Here is an 18121-nt window from a genome sequence, read left to right on the forward strand (position 1 = left end):
TTTTAATTTATTTAATTTCTTATGTAATTTTTATGTAATATGCATTCCATGCCCATCAATATTTTAATTTATTTATTTGTGTTACACCCACATCAATATTTTAATTTATTTAATTTCTTTTATGTAATTTCTATGTAATTTCTTATGTAATTTATATGCATTCCACGTCCATCAATATTTTAATTTATTTATTTGTGTTACACCCGTATTTTTTAATACTATCTTATCCCACATTTTTATAGACACTACAAGCACAAGCATTCTACAATGCAAAAAACCATAACAAATCATTCAACAAATGGGAATGTTGGCAAATTGTCAAAGATTGCCCTAGATACAAAATTGTGGCAACCGGTCCAGAAGTTGTCATGCACGGTATGGGTCTACACAGTTCGCCAGAAGCAGACACAGTCAAACAAGAAGCTAACACATTTGAAGACACGGAAGGGACGCCTGAACAAGTGCCAGAGACCCAACCGACTCGTCAGTCCCTCAGGCCTCAAGATAAAAAGGCATCAAAGAAAAAATGTAGTTCTTCCAAAAATGACTACACTAAATATATGGAGGAACTTACTCGTCAAGGTGAACTGAACATGGCATGGGAAAAGGCTAGAGATGAGGAAAAAGCTACTGCTATGGCAGCAATAATAGCAGCTACTGAGGCTCGTGATGCGGCGGCTGAGAGACAAAGAGAAATAGTTAATCGAGAGAATGTGCTGATACATCCGGCATACCATTTCTAATTACCTTGTAGATCATGTGATTGAAAACTGTTTAAGAAGTGGTGATAACAATTTCTACCATTTTTGTCAAGCAATGATCACCACTGCAAGTTGAGTGTAATCCACTACAGAAAGTACGAAAACCAGTAGGAGGGAGGGAAAAGTGTAGTTTTCAATTAAAGGTCACATATTTTTTACAAGCTTGGCAGGCCTAAAGTAATGTATGATAAGCATCATTAGCTTTCCTAAACATAAAATGAAAAACAAAAAACAAACAGAGGACTTCTCATACGATTGGCAGAATTTTTTAGATGGCAAGTCACGGATAATACATGGAATGCATAGAGAGAGAGAAACTTTACCTTCGTTTTAAGTACATTAATCACATCCCCAACAATGCTCTGTTTAGGCAATCTAATACTGTGAATCCCCACCTGCAAGCAAATAACACAAGATTATGATGTGCACAATCGTCCACACGCAGAAGATGCAGACCAAGTATTTCACATGGACCTCATCTTTTGTAGCGTGGTGAAAAGCAACTTTTAGATGTTTCAGGCCTTGCAATTCTGGCAGGGTGATTTCCAAGACTTCATAGTACAAAATATCAGAGCTCTGTCAAAGGCAAAGCATAATTAGTACCCACCCCGCATGATGCTTATGAGAGAGAGAGAGTAAACAACAGAGGAGACCAATACGATGCACTTACTTGATTGTAATGGGTTAACATTTCTGTTAAATGCTCCACTCCCCGATATTTGATTGGTTGGGCCCTAGGCTGTTGAGAATAGCAGTTATGTGCAGTGAGTCTGATTTTGGTAGGATCCTCCAAACCAATGCGGTGAGCTAATTTCTCCACCACATCATCATAAGTGTGTAGCTTTGACCTAGAAAACAACAAAGAAAAAAAAAACAGTTATAGCAAACAATAAAACAATGGACACTACAACTATGAGGGACAATGGTTAAGTACTAACAATTCTAAACAAAAATCTTCCTCCATCGGTTTCTCCAAAGAATGGAAATGAACGATCTCATCTGTATAACATCAAATCATCCAATATAGTTAGGTTCAACATTCAACAAAATCCAATATATAAAAAACAGTGACAACAAAGTAAAAGGACAAACACATACATAAGTTTTTGTATAAGAATGCTACGGCAAAGCATGCATCAAACTTATACATTCTAAATGTACGTATATATTAAGTTAAGACACAGCTGAAGCTACAAAGTTAATGTGAAACACACCTCATAAATTTCAATTTCTTCATCAAGGGAAAAACCAGCAAGTTGATTCAACTTTGCTAAAATCTCTACTGGCTTAGTAAAACTCTTCACGAATAGCCTGCCAACAAAACTGGAAACAGAAAAGAAACTTAAATCAGCAAACATGAGTCAAAAGAGAACTATTCGGCTGAGCAGAAAGAGCCATACCGTAGTTCTTGTTTCTCAGGTTCATAAAGCTTAAAGAAAAGCAGGATATCTTCCTCAGTTTTGTTAGGCAGAGAAATAGGACGTAGAATCTTGAGAATTTATACAAGAAGAAAATGTAAGAAATGATGTCTTCCATAAAGCAATTGGAACTACAATAAGCCTCAAAACACAGGTCATAACAAGAAGATAGTAAGACTGGATTACTGGTCCAAACTCTACTTCCAAAAACAACTTTGGCTCCGCATTGTGCATTTTATTTGATACCCCTCCAATTTGTCCAATCTGTAAAAACACAAGGGGTCATCATTAGCTCTTCTTGGCACCAATGTAAAGCTTGAACACTACCAATCATTTCAAAATCTGAGATCAAATGTTTATCACTGCCCATCAAAAAAAATATATACTGTAACAACTTCATTTAAAATGCCTCGTCCAATACTTGAAGCATAATGATTATGGAAATATAAATTAAGAACTTTTTAAATTCCAATTTCGCAAGAGAAATTGACAGTTATAATCATTCGTTCTTAAACTTGAAAACTTAGTGCCAGACAGAGCAAAGTAAAAACTGAGACACAATGAGAATTATGAATTACGAAAGGAACAGGGAGCAGTGCCTCCAAGTTTATGCTTGTTTAGAAAATCCTTTCAAAGATAGGAATTGTGAAGTACATACTGATTGTGATTCTTCCAGAGGTGTCAATGGTCGATCTTAATAATAGTGTAGTGGTGTGCTTGTTCCTTAAATCTCTTTTTCTTCTCTTTCTCTTCTTTTTTCAATCTTATCTGAAATGAATCATAGAAAAAGGGTTCAGCCCCTTAGTCCGACACTAGAATCCGGAACTTATACTACCATTAACTAGAAGTAAAGACAAGCAGTTTACCCTCAGATGTTCGGCTACGTCTTTCTCTTCCACGTTACATATTACTTTGTCCTTATAACTGTCCCGTATATACACAAGCATGTATGCATTTGAGTATCTTGTAAATTTGAAAGGAGTATTATTGAAGTTAGGATCGGTCCGTAGCAATTGTTGGGAATAGAAGACAACAATAGGTCAGTCGACAGTTAAGTGACTTTAAAAGTAAGGATGAGTGGAGCAATTGGGATATAGCCACAAACAAACTACCTCTTCGTCACCACCATACTGCTCTTCTAAAGCCCTCTTCACATCCACCTTTGTCACAAGTTCATCATCAAACTTGTACCTAAAACAAGCAAGGTCAAATTACATCAACTGACAAGTTATGAACATATATGAAATGCATGCACAAGAACACTCCTAGTCATCCATAAAATCCAAGCAAAGAAATACTAACGCCAAATTAATACTTGAAAAAAAAAATGTAAATAACTGAACAGGTGCTTTCTTTATGGTTGTCAATCAGGCAGTCTGGTAAACCGAATTGTGGAGCCCAAATCCATGGGAAAAGCAATGTGAGAAATATAGATTCCCAGAAAACACAACTCATTTTTGAACCAGAAAGATAAAAAAATTAAACATATAATACTAATAATAAAATGAGAATTGTTATTGGCAGTTCTAAATTCTCATTTTGCACTCCAAACTTTCTATATTTAGAAAGAAAAATAACTTGTGAGGAGTGCAAAATGAGAATTTTGGAGTGTCAATAACAGTTATTTAATAAAATAATAATAAGAAGCAAAGTAAAAGAGCAGTGTATTAAATGTATGTTGGTGTGCGCATAAGCATGTGTATATCTATCTGTATGTGATATGTAATTACAGAGAGAGTTGATTTTCCAGGAGATCCATACCGGTCAGAGAGGGTTGGCCTGATGAAAACATAGTAATGTCCATCATGTGGGCCACCACTATGAACCAAGACACTGCAACAGTAAATAATTATCATAGTAAGTAACCAGTTGCATAGTAAAATCTACAAAGCTACACATCACATGAAGAGCACCAAACAGGCAGTTGCAAAAGCAGATTTGTGTAACCGTCTTTCATACATTTCATTAGGACTTTTCTTTAATACTATTTCTACGGTTGGATACCTATGAAGAGTATACAGGTTGCGAACACTCCTATCTGATTTGGGTGATAGATACTTTCCACTCTCCCTATTAAGGTCAAGTTCGAAAGGAAATTCAAAGCGATCATTTATCTGCAAAATACAAATAATACAACATTCTTACCGTGATAACTTATTTGCTTGCCATATAAGAAATGTCATTATCGCATTGAACAGACAATTGTAGCCCAAGAGTTAAAAACGAATTTGGTTAATATATATAATTCAAATAAAAAAATGCACTAGATTGATAAAGTTCGATTAAACCGCTGGCGAAAAAGAATGTTCATGATGCAGCTTTTCTGAAAAAAAATAAAAAAATAAAAAAACCCATACAATTAGGGTTTTATCATGCAATAATGAAAAAAATTAAAATCAAAGTAAGATTGAAACCATTAGGTAAGCTCAAGTCCTTCACGTGGATATATTAAAAATGTAAAGAAACTACTTTCACATTCTACATTTTCGTTTTCGACTAAGAAGCTTAACCTTAGTACAAAAATGTTATATTTTCAATGCTCCATGTATAAAACACAGGTGAAGTTGACGCAGGAAGATGAGCTTCCAGTACAAACCTCAACCATAGTGTCCCGCATAAAATCATACTCAAATCGCTTTAGCTGAAGTTGAAGATTGGGAGGGAAGTCAATAAACAGAACACCCTTCTTAGCATCCTGGAATAAACATCGAAAATATTCCTTGAGAACAATATTTTAAAATTTTCATTGCAAAGTAATATATGTGAGAGATAGTAACTTCAGCAAGCAACTTAATGGAAAGAAAAAACTAAGGACGGCATCCAATCAGAACTTAAAATATAACGTTATGAGAACCATATATTAAAAATCTAAGTGGAAGAGGAAATAATGTAAAACAACTAATAGCAGCCTCAGATTAGAATTACAGTATAAATGCAGTCACCAATAGAATTTGGTAATTAACCTGCAAACCAAGTTCTTCGGAGTGGTATTTGTTGTCACCCTCAAGACGTTCAACTTCCACATACTTACTAAAAGAAGCATAAACATCCCGACAGCCTTTCACATCAAGCTGGAGGTCTGCAAAGAAATAAGAAGAAACCACCGGCATGTATTGAAAATTTGACATTCACAAACTACTTCACACTCCTAACACTTTAAATTGTGCCAAAGAATATTACCATAAAAAGATTCTTTCCTTTTAGATTTGTAGTCCACATTGAAGCATTCAATGTAATTCATGTAATGTCCTTCAAATAACTGTTGTATTGTACCCTCCACAACAGTTCCCTGGACCCAAAGAAAAATCATCAGAATAAAAATGGAACACAAACTATACTCATGGAAAAAAACTGAAACATTCCCATACCTTCATTTCAAGCTTTTCACTAAGAACTCCATTAAGTTCCTGCGCGTCATGTTTCATAAACAAATCATTTGTATCCCAACCAAAAGACTTGGTCAATTCTTTAGTTGCAACACTGCTTTCACTGTATTGAAGTTTATAGAATAAACGTTGTAGTGCCAAAGGAATGCTTCCTGAAGGCACGTCATTCTCAGTTGTCGGCATATGATGCACACACTGGTAAGTAACTCCAAAATTAAGATCTTGCATATAAATTTCAAAAGACAATTCATGTTTAGCTTACAATAACAACAGGAGATCACGTAAACAACCTTTCTGAAGTATGGTATATGGCACCAAGTCTGGAGTAGAGAATTCATATAACCAGTTGCTCCCTGATTCTTGAGCCCAATATACTATGACCAATAGTCAGGAACCTTACGGACAGCAACTTCAGCTTCAATCACAACTGTTCTGTTCACCAGATAACCCCTACTAGGGTCAAAAAGATCACCAAGAGGCATGAATGATGTGAATCCCCATTCACTTTCTCTTGCATTGAACTGGTGTTGTGTGTCTGCAACATTATACAACAATCAAGGACAAAGGTCTAAAGTAAGTTCTATAATATGATTAAAGTATGGTTAAAGGCATTTCAAATTTTTTATTTTGTCAAATGATAGATTTGTCAGATTAGGAAGCCGACAGGGTTCCAACCCATGGAGTGATGCAAGGGCAACACTCCTCTCCGCTATTGTGGTAGAGGGCCACTTGCAAAGGCGTTTCAAATTAATGTTGTACAGCATAAGCCACGGCCAATTTTCACAAGGTTGACAGTCCAACCTCAAGCTGATCCCTTAATAAATGAAAACCCTTGATTTAATATGTTCAGCCTTTTCATTACCTAGATTTCAATCTGTCCGTAATTGTTTAATTGCACACGGTTTCCAAGTAAATTCTTGTTGTCCCACTTATACTGTTAATCTATATTTGATATCTAGACACCTATAGAAGGACTAATCTATTGTTTTTCAATTAGGCTATGGAGCTACTGCCATCGGCCAAGATGTTAGAGAGAAAGGGGTGGAAGAATTATTTTTATAGTTTAGATTTTTCAAGGAGTAAAATCAGAATTATAACCTCATAAACAATATTAGGGTGACTACTTAGAATGATTGATTTTCAATGGTTGTCACTTCTCTTGTAAGCACATAACCTTTTCATCAATGAGGAGTCGCCATATTGTCTTGAGATGGATGGCTTGGCTTGGTGCTGGGCCTCGGGCGAGTTTCTTCACTTTAGCTCTTTTGGGCTTTCATTCCTTCATGTCCAAAGTTCAATATTAACCCAAACAGGTGGTAATAGGCTTACCATACTTCCTCTATGTAGAAGGCTACGGCCACACACACTTGTCAGAAGAATGACTCGTTAGAAATGCAAGATCTGATACTCACCAAAATACATCATTTGGACATTCATTAATTTGAATGTCCAGTAGCACGATTTGAGTAGCAGCAAATGCCAATGGGCAATTGGAAATTGGAAATTACCCAGAAGAAAAATGAAATGAAAGATTACTTTAAGCAATGGGATGATGAGATGGGATTCTAGTGGTGTTGGGTAGATTTATCATCACGTAGTGTATGCTATTAGTGTGATTAGCATTAGCAACTCCCCAAACCTAAAAAGCCCCAATGCATTATCAACACACCCACACGAAAAGTGATTCGCATTTGTTGGAAAATTCTCCGTGCAGTATCAACACAACCACACGAAACACAATCCGAAATCATCGAATAGAGAAAATGGGAAATGAGAGATTCGGTGGAGAGCGGGAGAGGAGACGTGAGTGAGGGTGGATTAGGGTTGGATTATGGCATGACAAGAAATTAGAGGGGGGAAGGTTGGATTGTTGATAGCATTTGGTATTTATATTACCGACCCTCAAATCCATCAAAATCCCCCATTCCTTAAAATCCTAGCTAGTAAATCTTTTATATTCTCACTACACCTAAAATTGGATGGATTTTTTTTTTTTTAAACGTAATTGCCTACCCTTGGATTTGAATGTATTCTTTAAAATCCTGCTAAATCCTAACTTGACTACATTCTGATTTCGAAGTCTTTTAAAATCTTAATTGACTACACTCGGATTTTAAAGTCTATTAAAATCCTATCAAATCCCAATTTGGCTATACCCCTTAAAATTTCATCTGGCAAAATTGATAGACATGTTTGGCATATTTAATTCCTTCGATGGTTTTTACAGTCTGCAAAATTAATTTCAACGCTTTAATCGTCAAACTTGTGTCTATATACTCCAAAATCACACACGCCAAAAATCAAAACAAACTTTCAGGGATTAGGTAATGAGACGAAATTTTTGGACGGTTAAAAACGAAAAATCATTATTTAATAGTCATTTAAGCTCCGGTTTTGATATTTATTACAACTACACTCCTCGACCTTAGAAAAATACAATGAACGAGCCTGATCATCATTTAAAATATTTACTTTAGTGGATATTTAGAAAAATACAATGAACGAGCCAGATTTCCCAAAGAATAGGAATGTATTTCCTAGGTATCTTATTCTATTTTGTTTCCTAGTTCCTAGAAGACCTTTTTCCGGAAGGATTTTGTTTTATAGTAGTATAAATAAGGCTAATTAGCCATTAGGGTTGAGGAGGCATTATTTTGGAGAACTCAGCTTAGAGAGCTTTTGATGATTCAAGTTTGTTTGCAAGATGTTTTCTATCCATGTTTTTAATAATATTTTTCTTTATGATTGTGCGTAACTAATTTCTTTTGATAGGGTGATGCCACAAGTCTTAGCAAAAATATGTAGTTTCCTTTCAATTTACTTATGAATTTATGCATGTAGGTTTTGAATTATTAATCACTGAGTTTGAAACTATCTAATTGTCTTAATACTTGATCACCATTAAAATATTTAGAAAAATAATTTGATGCAATTTTAATCGGAGGTCAATCCCTGAAATTGACGAAGGATTCTTGTGGTTAATTGTAATTTCATTTAGGATGAATAGGGTTTCATAAAGCTTAATCAGTTTTACATGTTTAGATTTGCTCTGAATATCATAGGCAGATTGGATGTTTGATATATGGTCTAGATTAAGGGTCCAAGTAGAGCATACTTTAGGAAAACCTAACCTTCAAAATATGCATGTATAAGTCATAAGTAATTAGAAGAACTATGTAAAATTGTTAAGGTGACAGCGGAACTCTAGTTTACAACTTTATTTTCAAAACAGTTTTCTTTTAGTTATTTTATTTTTGCCAAATCCTTTTAATTGTTTTAATTGAAATTCGTTTTTATTATTTTAAATTCCAAAATCACCTTTTTTCCAAATTTTGTTTTAAATAGTTAATTAAGATTAGTTTAAATAAAAATTATTCATTCAGTCCATGTGGGAACGACCTTGCATGAGCATTCATACTACACAAACCTTGTTCTCGTACAAGTGTTTTTAAGTATTTTTATCCCTACTTTTGTAGGTGGTAAAAATCCTGTCATTCACTAAACCCATTACCTTAAAAATACAAAAGTTGCATTACGTGAGTTTGCATTTTGTGGGAAAGTTCAAAAATTTTGAATCAAATCAATCAGAATTCAATGGTGCTTATGAAAGATGTTAAAGATTAGCCAACATCATCAATATTTTAAATTCAAGGCTTTAGTTTTTGTACTCCACAAGATCCGTTTATTGAATCATTTTATATATCAAATATTTAGTGATGAAATTAATATTTACTAAATTATAATGCAGCAACTGAACAAATATATTTTTTGCTTGACGAAAATGGATATAACCGTTAACCGATAGAGAATCCGTTACCTGGTAGCTATGGGATAATCTCCTATAGTTGATTTTCGGTTTGGAATATGGTTAACTTCTGTGGTTATAGGGATGAATATAGCATTTCTGTTCCCAAACTAAACCATTTCCATCCCTAATCTTACAACAGGTCAATGCTTTATGATTTATTAATCAATTTATAGCCCGAGCCATGAAATTTACTGTTTTGATGACTGTTTAATTATAAGAGGATTTGATTCTGGTATTGATTTGATCTTTTGGAGAATGCTAAAAAATGTTGAATTTATTTTGGAATCATTTTTGCTCATCATCACAATTATGGTGTAATACTCACTATATCTTAATTTAGTATAATATGATGATTTGGAATGATTGAATTTCTTTTATTGATTACAATTGTACAAGGATATACAAATATATACTGATTACATTTAGCCAAACTAGGAAAGAGAATTCTTCTACTCTAATTTAGGAGCTAATAAGGTGTTGACCCGTAGAAGAAGGTGATTACAACAATCATGGGATTTAGTTATGATTTGATTTCCAACACTCCCCCTTAAGTTGGATCAAGTTGGAGAGTGAATATCACGAAGTCCCAACTTGCCACCTAAAGCATGAAACTGTTCCTTTCCCAATGGTTTCGTAAATATGTCTAATACTTGTGCACGCGAATGAACATAGGATGGTGAAATCAAGCCGACTTGCAATGTTTCTCGCACAATATGACAATCAATTTCAATGTGTTTTGTGCGTTCATGAAAACCTGGATTTGCTGCAATGTAGAGAGTTGCCTGATTATCGCAAAAGAGAGATGCCGGTTGATTTTTTGGGACTTTCAAGTCTTCAAGAATATGTCGTATCCAAGTTAATTCCAAACATGTCAATGCCATAGAACTGTATTCTGCTTCTGCTGATGAGCGTGCCACATTTGTTTGCTTTTTTTTATTTCCAAGATATAAGGGGATTTCCCAAAAATATGCGATATCCAGAAATGGAACGTCTCCTGGTGGTACAACCTGCCTAATCAGAATCACAAAAGGCTCGTAGTGTGAGATTATTAGAGGAAGGAAAGAATAACCCTTGACCTGGAGCCCCTTTTATAAATCTTAATACTTGTAAAGCAGCTTCTCAATGTGGATTCCGTGGATTTTGCATGAACTGGCTCAAAATTCTGATTGAATAAACAATGTCAGGCCTTGTGTCTGTTAAGTAAATTAATCTCCCTACCAATCTTCTATATTTTGTAGGATCATGGAGAAGAACGCGATCATCAGGGTTCAACTTCAAATGTTCCTCCATTGGAAAAGTACTTGGTCGAGCTCCCAATAAACCTGAATCTTTTCAAATATCCGAAGCATATTTTCGTTGGGATAAGAAGATACCCTTCTTGATCGCGATACTTCAATGCCCAGAAAATATTTTAAGTTTCCCAAATCTTTGATACGAAATTGTTGAAGGAGGGAGTCTTTGAGATTTTTGATTGCCTTTTCATCATTTCCTGCCACAATTATGTCATCAACATAAATAAGAACGGTAGTAAAAGAGTTTCCATGTATCTATGTAAAAAGGGATTAATCTGCCTTGAATTGTTGGAAACCCACTCCTTGAATAGCATGCAAAAATTTTGCAAACCAATTTCGGATAGCCTGTTTGAATCCATATAAGGACTTTTTGAGCTGACATACCAAATTCTCCCCCTGTCGGCGAATACCAGGTGGAATCTCCATATAGACTGCTTCATCAAGGTCCCCATGTAGAAAAGCATTTTGGACATCCAATTGATGAAGGAACCAATTCCGAGATACAGCAATGGCAAGTAGACAACGGACAGTGGTAAGTTTGGCTGTAGGAGAAAAAGTTTCCAAATAATCAACACCTTCAATATGAGTATAGCCGTTAGCAACAAGACAAACTTTGTAATGCTCAATGGACCCATTAGAATTATACTTGATTTTATAGACCCATTTGTAACCAATGGGCTTATGACCATGTGGTAAAGGAACAAGTGTCCAGGTATTATTTTGCTTTAGGGCATCAAGTTCAGCTTTCATGGCATTTCTCCAATGGGGTTCAACAATAGCTTGAGAAAAGAAGTGGGTTCAGTGACACATGTAATGTTAGCTAAAAATGCATGGTGGGAAGGAGAAAAACGAGAATAAGAAAGAAACTTAGATAGCTGATAATGAGTACCTTCAAAAGGAGGTGACGCCGAGGTTCATGAAAGGTCGGGTTGCGTTGTCACGAGATACATGTGATAGCCTTTGTGCCATGAAGGTGGGTGAATGGTATGATTAGAGCGACGAGAAGCATCAAGTGGTGGAGATGCTTATGAAGGAGGCAAAATAGGTGGAAAGGGTGGAGGGTCAGTGGATGACTCGTCCATGGGAGCTAGTATGGGTGCATAAGGAGTGGGTGGGGTAGCATCAACTGGAGGAGATAGAGATGTAAGGGAAAGATCAAGCGTGGTGGGGATGAGATTGGATAGGACAAAAGGAATAATGGGTTGGGGGATATCTGATTGAGGTAATGGAAGAACATGGTCAGAAATGGGAGTTATATGTTTCAAAGGGAAGTCTTCTTCGTGAAAACAAACATCTACTAACAAAACAATTTTGAGTGTCCAAATTGAATAATTTGTAACCCTTTTACCCGGCAGGATACCCAACAAAAACACAACAGTGAGCGCGAGAATCAAACTTATGTAAGGGGTGAACAATAGTGGCGTAACAAAGACATCCAAAAACCCTCAAATGATCGTAGAAGGGCGGATGAAGGTAAAGTCGCTCAAAAGGTGTTTTGTTGGATAATAGAGGAGTGGGTATTCGGTTTATGAGGTAAACAGCAGTAAGAATACACTCCCCCCAAAAAGAGATGGGCAAATTGGATTGTAAACATAACGCACGAGCTACATTAAGGATGTGACGATGCTTTCTTTCAATAACACCATTTTGTTGAGGAGTATAGACACAATTATGTTGAAATTCGACTCCATTGGTAAGGAAAAAAATGTTTTAAAGATAAAAACTCAGAGCCATTATCAGAGCGGATTGTTTTCATGGTGGTATTAAATTGTGTGTGAATGAATTGAAACAAAGATTGAATTAACGAGGGAGACTTAGATTTATAAACCATTAAAAAAACCCATGTCCACTGTGTATAATCATCCACAATAGTTAAGAAATAACGAGCCCCCAAATGTGTGTGGTGTTTATGTGGACCCCATATGTCATAGTGAATTAACTTAAAAGAAAAACTAATGAAAAGAGCTTGAAAACTTTGAGTTTTAACGATAAGAACAAAATAAAGGGTAAAGTGAATAGTACCAGGATTGACTTTTTAGTGTAAAAATGTGGTTTTTCGTTAAAGTGAACAGTACCGTAGGCTTTTCGTTAAAACTCCCTCACTTAAATGGTGCATTAGAAGAAATAGAACAATTCACAAAAGGGTTCCTTGTTTGTTTTGCCATAGGGCAAACAACACAATTATTATTATCCAAAGTTCTAGATAAAATAGGAATAAAAGAAGAAAGCAAACGCAAACGGGCTGAAGATGGGTGGCCAAGACGATGGTGCCAGGTGTGGGTGGAGATGGTGGCATAGCAAGGGACTGAGTTGTGGTTGACCAGCGACATGAAGTATAAACCTCCGCATGGTTTACCCCAACCAATCATCCGCCCTGAAGCCAAGTCCTAATTAGCAAAAGAGGATGTTGGGCCTTTCCACCCACTGTTGTGGCAGGGTCCACCAGTGCTGGCACTGCTGCTACCTGACCTGTTGGTGCCACTATTGTCACGATGTTGTGGATGTCCTGGAGGATATCCATGTAGTTAATGGCAATTTTCAATTGTATGACGATCTTTGTTGGAGTAATTACAGTGTAGATTATCTCTGCTTCGTTCTAAATTCGAATTTGAATGATTATTCGAATTAGAAGTGTTGCTAAATTTTCGTACCACGACAGCAATTGAGAAGTTCTCGGTGTTGGTGGAACCAATTTCACGATGGGCTTCTTCTTGACTAACTAACGAAATAAGCCATGCACGCAGTTGGCAGCAGATCCATCAGTAGGATTTGCCCTCGAACAGCGCTATAGGAATCATTTAATCCCAACAAAAATTGCATGGTTTGGTCCTGTTCATGATATTTTTCAAAAGCAGATGTTTCCTTGCACTGGCACGTGGGTGGAGTTCTATATGAAGCTAGTTTATCCCATAAATTTTGTAGTTTTGTGAAGTAAGTAGCCACAAACATCGAACCTTGAGAGTGAGAGACTATTCCCTTCTAAATGTGGTAGATTCGGGGAGCATTTCTACGCGAGAACCTATCGTGAAAATTTTCCCACACCTTTTGAGTGGTCTCAGCAAAAATCACAGATGGAGCAAGGTCAGGCGTGACGGATTGGACAAACCAGGATAATATCATCTTGTTGCAGCGATCCCATAAAGCATACTCGGTGGGTTTCTTGTCTAGAGATGGTGCTTTCAACGTTCCATCGATGATCCAAGTAGCATAATTTTCCCCATTCGGTGATTGGGAAACTAAGGAATTGTTTGGGTTATCAAAATGTTGAATATAGTATGGACTTGAAACGTCTGAAGCTGAATTGGTGCTATCGTTTCCAGCCATGTTGAAATCTGGAAAACAAGAATGAAAAGACTATTGAAGCCATGAAAAGTTGAAGAGGGAAGAGCCTGCAATAGGTAGACCAACAGGTAATCAGGAGCTAGGGAAACCCTAGCTCCGATACCATCTTAATTTAGTATAATATGATGATTTGGAATGATTGAATTTCTTTTCTTGATTACAATTGTACAAGGATATATAAATATATACGGATTACATTTAGCCAAACTAGGAAAGAGAATTCTTCTACTCTAATTTAGGAGCTAATAAGGTGTTGGCCTGTAGAAGAGGATGATTACAACAATCATGGGGATTTCTCTATGATTTGATTTCCAACACTATATGCCTAATTAATTGATACATATCTCATCACCTAACTCTTTAACTTTCACATTAAATGTTACTATTTTTATTTTGAAAAAAATAAATAACTAAGGTTAAGTAAATGGCACGTGTCAATCAGTTAGGTGCATAATGATCATATACGATTGTTTATAGTGATGAACAAAAATGCTCCTGTTTATTTTTGATAAATGACTGGGGGTTCCAATGTTTCTTTGCCGCGTGATTCTGTTCCGGGCAGCTACCAGTACCACACTCTGAAGCCCGTCAGCTAGAGCGTGAGAAAACGAGCTTCGAGTTCAAGAAAAGGCCGGACAACGATAAATATCAACTGTAGGTGGAACCCTAACCGCTGTGCGGCACCGTTTGGGCCTTTTTTTTTTTTTTTTTTTTTTTTTTTTTTTTTTTTTTTTTTTGTAATCAAGTTATTTGTGATTGTTTTTGGTTTGGAAAGTGCAGAGAAGAGGCGATACCAAGAAGTTTAGCAGGAATGCCAGAGGAAAGAACTCAATCCTAATCAGTGGCATACAGAGCATTCAGAACTCAACGAAAAAAGTAGTAGGTCATGAAATGTACAGCAGCATGTTTGATAATGGTTGCACTAAATTCGTTTTGTGATGATTCAATTTCGGGTTTGAAAAAATGCTCACCGTTTGAATTTGAAATTCTGTTTATTTTTCACTCAGGTTGACTGAAAAAGTCTTCGGGATGCCGATCGTAACAGAGAAGCATGCATATGTTGGATTTGACATTAAATCAACATGTATAAACTAAAAAGGATTAGGATATCTTGGACGCAAGATATTTGGATTTGTATTTCCTAGGTGTTTTGGGATTTGGTTTCAGTATAGGATTTGGTTTCCTATATTCTAGGGACTTTGTGTAAACCTATGACATCTATTCGTATAAATAGATACTTTGTGTAAACCTATGACATCTATTAGTATAAATAGATATATGTGGAATAGAGTTTTGTGTGTGAGAGTTGTGAGAGGCATAAGTTTGTATACTTGTGAACACTTTGTGTTTGTAAATTCTCTTGTATTTGTTGGTAATCAATAAAGTTTCTGTTGTTAGAGAGGGACTCCTATATTGAAGGAACTCTGAAACCGTTGTGTTTTTATTTATTGCTTGATTGTTTTTGGTTTAGTTTGCAATAGCATATCATGCAAAATAAAATGAAGTTCTGAAGTGACGATCAAGGAAGAAGTTCCGATCAAGGAAAGTTTAGTAGTGCTATTTAGTGTTTATGTGTAAATATAGTTGTAAAAAAGAATGTAAGAGTAATGTTAGGGAGACTAAATTTGTAAACTAAATTTGCAAACTAAATGATGTGTTACCAATAGAAATAAGTATGTTTATCAACGCTTAAGTAATAATCCAATCATCAACTTCCATGTCATTTAGTTTACAAAATTTTATCTACAAATTTAATTTCTCTAACATTACTCGGAATGTAAACCTCACCGTTGCACACCTAATTTGGTTGTACATATGCATGGTACTTTTTACACGTTTTATACTTTTTTAAAACCCACATCAACACGCAGAAACTTATTCTAGTATTGATCTATTGTTGGAGAAATACTTGACTTGGAAAAGACATGACCTATCTCATTTCTAAGACCATCTCCAAAGGAAATATCAAATTTTAAACATAAAAATTGAATTTGACAGCTTGTGTGGCACTTTGACATCTTTTAAAATTTTGTTCTCCACCCGATCTATCAAATTAAACTATTATTTTATTACACTATTTTTTATCAGAATTTTTATTATTTATTTTATATTACATATAAATAATTGATAAAAAGAAATTCATATTAACCCAGCCCCTTCTTTGTGGACTTCTCCTGATCTTTTTTTGCTCTTTTCTGAATTCGAATCGAAGGGACTGTTGATAGTTAAGTTGTTTTCAGATTTCCTTAATTGTCTTTGTATTGTCTTATATGACAAGTTTAGGTTCTGGATCCATTAAGGCCTCATATGTCCTTGTAATAGCCATGTGTCATCATCATATTGATGACCTACTATGTACGGCTAAGATTGGATCTATGTGATAAAAGAATGAAAAGGAATGTTGGTTTTATTCTTTGTAAAGAAACAGAGCAGCTGTATTATTCCATCAGTAAAAAGAAAATTGCAGAAAGCTTTTCTTTTTCCCAGTGAGTTCAGTTTTCTTCCTTCTTCTTCATACTTCAAACCTAAACCCAGAAATTAAACACTCCATCCATAAACTTCAACATGGTATCAAGAGCACAGGTTTGAATTTAAATCTGGGCGTTGTGAAATCGCGAAGTTGAAAAGGGGAGATCAACGAAATCCCCCAATCTCTGTCGATTCAATCTTAGATGGCCGGAGCCGGAGGTGGTGAGCTACGAGCTCCCATTTTCAATGGAAGTAACTATGATTTCTGGATGATCAAGCTGCGTACGATCTTCATCTCGCAGGATCTCTGGAGACTAGTTGAAAAAGGGTATGAAGAACCTGAGAAGGATGAGAATGAGCTTACAGCAGCTGAAAAACTAGCACTGAAGGACAACATCACTAAAGATGCAAAAGCACTAGGACTGATTCAAAATGCAGTCTCAGATGATATCTTTCCTCGCATAGCTCAACAGGTAACCTCCAAAGCTGCTTGGGATATTTTAAAATCAGAATTTGTTGGTGATAAGAAAGTAAGATCTGTGAAATTGCAAGGGCTTAGGAGGGAATTTGAACATCTTAGAATGAAGGATGATGATTCTTTATCTGGGTATGTATCTAAACTGTTTGAGCTTGTGAATCAAATGAGGTCATATGGGGAAGAACTTTTTGATCAAAGAATTGTACAAAAGCTTTTGATTAGTCTACCTAGGAGCTATGATTCGATTGCAGAACTTATAGAGGAAACCAAAGACACAGATACGATTAGTGTGCAAGAAGTTGTGGGTTCCTTGAAGTCACATGAACAAAGACTACAAAGGCATGCTGACTATGGCTCAGAGAAGGCTTTTTCATCCTTGAGTATCAATCCCAGAGAAGGACCAAGTTCCTCATATGGGGGTAGCTCAAAATTCAAGAATAATTGGAAGAACAAAGGCAAGAAAATGGATGTAAAATCTGCAAATGTCCCAAAGAAGGAGAATCAAGGTGAAGGAACAAAGATTTCCTGTGTTCACTGCAACAAACTACATTATGGAACCTGTTGGTTTAAGGGAAAACCCAAGTGCCATAAATGTGACAGATTTGGTCACTTGGCAAAGGACTGCAGAAGCAAAATTGTACCTGCAGCAAATTATGCAAATGAAGTAGAGGAAGAGGGAACTATGTTTTATGCTTGTCACTCAGCCTCTGTGGTGAAAAATTCTAGTGTATGGTATGTGGATAGTGCATGTAGCAATCATATGACTGGCCATGAATCCCTCTTGATTGAAGTGAACAGAAATGTGACAGCCAAAGTTAAGATGGGTACTGGTGACTTAGTTCAATCTGTTGGAAAGGGAACATTGGTCATTGACACCATACACGGAAAAAGATACATAAAGGAGGTCATGCTAGTGCCAGGACTAGATGAAAACCTCTTAAGTGTAGGCCAAATGGTTGAACATGGGTACTTCTTGGTATTTGGGGATTATCTAGTTGATATCTTTGAAGACAAAACCCTTGAGAACCTCTTGGCAAGGGTGCAAATGACCAGCAATAGGTGTTTCCCTATGACACTTGAATATGGAAATGAAGTAGCTAGAAGAGCAACTGTTGAAGAGTCCACCTGGAACTGGCATAGGAGATATGGGCATCTGAATTTCCAAAG

At 36.0% G+C, this 18121-nt stretch overlaps 1 pseudogene; it reads left to right on the forward strand.

The window, feature by feature from the left end:
• Positions 1-18121, forward strand: part of LOC103968078 — a 90980-nt pseudogene that overhangs the window by 26655 nt on the left and 46204 nt on the right.

This window comes from the organism of the source record quoted next, unplaced genomic scaffold (genome assembly GCF_019419815.1).
Source record: "Pyrus x bretschneideri cultivar Hongxiangsu unplaced genomic scaffold, Pyrus_bretschneideri_v1 Contig53, whole genome shotgun sequence".
NCBI lineage: Eukaryota > Viridiplantae > Streptophyta > Magnoliopsida > Rosales > Rosaceae > Pyrus > Pyrus x bretschneideri.